Source organism: Amia ocellicauda, unplaced genomic scaffold, assembly GCF_036373705.1.
Source record: "Amia ocellicauda isolate fAmiCal2 unplaced genomic scaffold, fAmiCal2.hap1 HAP1_SCAFFOLD_97, whole genome shotgun sequence".
Classification (NCBI taxonomy): domain Eukaryota; kingdom Metazoa; phylum Chordata; class Actinopteri; order Amiiformes; family Amiidae; genus Amia; species Amia ocellicauda.
Window position 1 is genome coordinate 30,485 of NW_027103022.1, and position 4,876 is coordinate 35,360.

At 43.3% G+C, this 4,876-nt stretch overlaps 1 non-coding gene across 1 annotated transcript; it reads left to right on the plus strand.

Annotated features, from left to right (window-relative positions):
• Window positions 1-4,591: 4,591 nt before the first annotated feature.
• Window positions 4,592-4,668, plus strand: LOC136746226 (small nucleolar RNA SNORD66). The gene has a single exon (XR_010816338.1). It is a non-coding gene; the product is annotated as a small nucleolar RNA SNORD66 (small nucleolar RNA).
• Window positions 4,669-4,876: the final 208 nt, after the last annotated feature.

Here is a 4,876-nt window from a genome sequence, read left to right on the forward strand (position 1 = left end):
AGCAAGAGGTCAATAAAGGATGAAGTGAAACAGATAGAGGGCAAAAATTGAAGTATTTTGGAAAATGAACAAGATATGGTAAATGTTCTAAATGAGTATTTTAGAGGTTTTTACAAAAGAAAAAACAGATAACATGCCACAGGATAATAACCAGTCCAGTCAAACCCTAAGAGAGATCAGGAAAAATGAGGTGGAGGTACTACAGGGACTAGCAGAATTAAAAACAAACAAATCACCTAGGCCAGATGGTATATTTCCAACAGTACTTAAAGAAATGTGGGAAATTATTTACAGGCCGCTAACTCAAATATTCCAAAAGACACTTAGAACAGGGGATGTGCCAACTGACTGGAAGATAGCAAATGTCATACCAATCCACAAGAAAGGGGACAAAACTGAGCCAGGAAATTACAGACCAATCAGTCTCACCTGCATTACTTGTAAAATGTTGGAAAAAATGATTAGACAGAAATAGAGGAGCATTTTAATGAAAACCATATTCTTGGAGATAGTCAACATGGGTTTAGACGAGGCAGATCATGTCTTACAAATGTATTAGAGTTTTTTGAACATGCAACTGCAGCTGTAGATCATGTGAAAACACATGATATGATATACGTACATTTTCAAAAAGCTTCTGATAAGGTTCCACACCAAAGACTGATCCTCAAATTGGAAGCTGTAGGCATTCAGGGTAATGTAAGTAGTAGATTATGAACTGGTTGATGTAGAGGAAACAGAGGGTGTCGATTAGAGGAGTTGCTTCTATCTGGAGTGAGGTTGTTAGTGGAGATCCACAGGGATCAGTGTTAGGGCCATTGCTTTTAAATCAAGGGCAGTGATGTTCAGACTGTACGATGCACTAGTTAGAGCTGATGTCCTACTGAGATGTCCTACTGAGAGACTGAGGAACTGAACCTTTTCACCCTGGAACAGAGGAGACTACATGGGGACTTGATTCAAGTCTTCAAAATCATGAAAGGCATCGACCACATCAAACCAGAGGAGCTTTTCCAGATCAGCAGAGACACAAAAAGAAATTGGGCTTCAAAGCATTCAAGACGGAAAACAGGAGACACTTCTTCACACATAGAGTTGTCACAATCTGGAACAAACTCCCCAGTAGGGTTTCCAAAATCGGGGGAAAATTCCAGGCCAGGGTTTTTGGAGTTTAAATTTCATAAACCCTGGGTCCCCGGGGCATCTGTGATTGAAGCCAGATTATCTCATAGGCATATAAATTGAATAAATAATCAAAATGGAAACAAAATTAAATAAATAAAAAACACACTGTTAGACACATCAAACGTATGCTTGAACTCCTCGGATCTTAGTTTTCCCCCTTATTTTAATCATTAAACTACAACCTGGCCATATCATCAATGTTATTCTAAATAAGTAAAATAATACATGTCATTTTTGTGTCTGTATTTTATGTGAAGCTAAAATTAAACACGAACTCAGTTCATTCACAGAGTTATTATGTATTGATCATTTGTATGAACTGAAGTGACCTTGTAGAGCCCCCAGCTGTTTGCAATACGTTGTTTGCATACTTTTTGCATTTGTAGGAAGTAGAACCAAACCGAGCTTGGATCAGAACATTTTTTTTGAACTCCTCGTATTTTGCAACAGTGCTCAATTATATTGTAGGTTACGGAATGAACATCAATCTTCTCACCGAATGAAAAAACACAAGAGCTCACTGAGGCTCTGTGCACGCAAGTATGATTTTTGTTGGTTTGTTTCTCAGCCCCGGTTTTATACCCATGCCAAACCCGGGCTTGTGAGATTGACAAATCGTCCGGGTTGCCCGGGTTTTCGGTACCACGGGTCCCCGGGCTGGAAACACTACTCCCCAGTGATGTGGTTGAAGCTGAAAATTTGGGAACAATTAAAATCAGACTGGATAGGATCCTTGGATCACTTAGTTATTAATGGACACCAAACGAGCACGATGTGGCAAATGACCTCCTCTCGTTTGTAAACTTTCTTATGTTGTTATGTTAAATATTTGAAAAAGATTTGGAAATGCTTGTGCTCTGTGCAACGGAAATGATAACAGTGCTACTCTTGGGACAAGAAAAGGTTCACATATATGTCGCTTATGCTCACAATGTATTTAATTTACCAGCAATTCAATGAATTGTGCACTGTGCGGTAGATATACCAGATCACAGAGTGTGGAGGGGGTGATGTGGGGAAGTGTGGGCCCCTGCTTTGGACCCTGGGGCCCTGCAGAGGTCTGCGGCCCGGTGTGGGTGCCTAGGCTGGTGTTGGTGCCTGCTGACCACTGTCCACCCTTGACCAGGAGACGGCGCTACAATCAGGCCCTATTTAATGCATGGGATTACCGGCGCAGTTCTGTCCTATCAGAGTTGGTTTCTCTGCTTGAAGGTGGGACTAAGCAGACTGACAATCCAGAGAGCCTTTCACGGGTTCAATTACTGTAAAGACAAAGCGGGGGAAAGTAATAGCGAAGTTTGGAAACAGGACGGACATCAGCTCTCATCTCAAGAACCCCGATCCTGTGCTGTTGCTTCAGAGGAAACACTGCGCTGATCTAAGAGGATTTCACAGACGCAATGTCTCATTTCAAGGGATATATCAAAACTGCAAGCGCCTTGCTTCAGTCACTGCGTGAAAGAAGCTGCAATCTGTGGCCCGAAGGTGGACATTGCATTGCGCATATATGTCACTTTCCCAGTTGCGTGGCTGTGCAGGTCGCTCTGTGTGTAACCCGGCCTGTGCAGAACAGGGCGCCTCTACAGTGGGGCTGACAGACTGAGCGCTCACTCTGAAGCCCTTAAAGCACCACCTGGGTTTTGGTGACATCATCAAAGACTTGGCTTCCTGAAAATCCAGAGGAAAACACATGTAAGGTAGGCCCTCTCTCTAGACTTACAGCCTTGTATTGATGAATAGGGTTGTTCCGCTCATTTTACAGGAGGGGGTGCCAGCCTACTAGCTCTGCTGTTGATCGGGAGTTACAGGCCACTCGTGTGTGTTGTGGACTTGGACTGAGGGACACTTGTGCTGCTCGTTGCTTGTTGTGTTGGCGCTGATGTGATAAGCCATGCAGATCAAATGTTGATCCTTAATGATCAGTAGTGCGACTCTTCACCAGCAAAAGACAGCATCCAGGGAAAGCCACGCTGCCCGCCTCTCAGACTCGGGTCGGGTTGTAAAAGTGCGCAGTGTGAGCCTGGCTGAGGGACTGATTCTTTTGTGAGGCGATGCGAACCGATTGAGTGACTCGATTCAGTGTGTTTGGACACAAATGGAAATTGGGCTTCAAGCCATTCAAGACAGAAAACAGGAGACACTTGTTCACACAGAGAGTTATTACAATCTGGAACAGACTCCCCAGCGATGTGGTTGAAGCCACAATTTGGGAACATTCAGAAATAGACTGGATGTGATCCTTGGATCATTTAGTTATTAATGGACACCAAACGAGCTGATGGGTCGAGTGGCCTCTCGTTTCTGAACTGTATTATGTTGTTCTGATATGTGTTGGGTATGACGTCAGTTGTTGTCAGTTGCATACGTAACAGTTGCTGGAATTCGATTCTGTTTGCTCTGTGGATATTGCCTAATTAGAGCTGATAGTGTGTTTGGAGACGGAGTCGTACGGTTGATTGATTTTACCTCTGAGTAATTTCAGTGTTCCCGAGAGCCTTTTGGTTGTATTGAATTCAAAAGCATGGCAGCGATTGCAAACTTCAAGTTTTGTCTTGAAGACTCCGCAAGATTCAGGTAGGCCGTTTCATTAATCTATCTTTTTCTTTTCATTGCAGCAGGGTATGTATAGCCTACATTTTTTTAAATGACATATTGTGAATAATAATGTTCTTCACCAGTACAAGATCGTGTGAATTGCTCCTAAGCATAGGTGTGTAGCTACAAATTGAACCATTATTCTCGTTTATTGATTACTGTATGAGAGGATGTGAATATGGTGAACTGGATATGGTATAAATACAAAATAAACCTGGGTCATTTCAACGCCGAATGGTAGGGATTTTGAGCCGACGTCTAAAATGTATTGCTTTCATTATTTCGTAATCCTCGGCACAACCAAGACTCCTGTGGAAATGTTGTTGCTTTCAAATTATGTTGCAGGTGTAATTATGTCCCTGATGAGAAGGAGAAAAATGAGCGTCAGTTCCTGCTGGACTTAGAGTTCATCTGTGACAGGCTGCAGAAACTCCGCATTAGCGATGTGGTCCTGGCTAAGGTATGCAGCCCCCTGCTTGTCTAGGAGACCCTAGAGTTTTATTTTCATGTTTTTATATATAAATCCTTCTGATTGAGATGGTTACCTGCATTGTTCTGATGGATCTGTTTAATGCTGATCTTGGACATTTGTCTCATTTGTACTTTTTGTCAACTGCTGTCTAATTGCGATTGTTATTTAGATGACTGTATGTGTGTTACCTGCCTACAATTAAGAAGGCTCCCACAGTGGGTGATGACCCCGAGGTCATTAAGACCCAGGTATGTAGGAGCAGAGGACACGGTTCATGTTTGGGGGGGTGGGAATAATAATTTGCTAGTCTAGTAAAGGGGATTGTGGGTAAAATTTGAGCCCCACTGATGATCTATTTGTAGTGCATTGGTGTCTGGGCCACTGACCTCTACTGATGGAGAAGATGAACTGAGGGGCTGAGTACGCTCACATGCACCCACCTCTCCAGAACAAATAAAAACACGGACTTGGCCGAGGTTTGCAGAACTAACTCTTTTTCCTTCCTTCCCTCCTCCCCCCTTTCCCCTTCAACAGGAGCTCTTCCGCAGGGTGAGTGGTATTCTGAACAAGCTGACCCCACAGATGTTCCAGCCGTGGATGCGTCAAGTGAACGAGCTGACCATC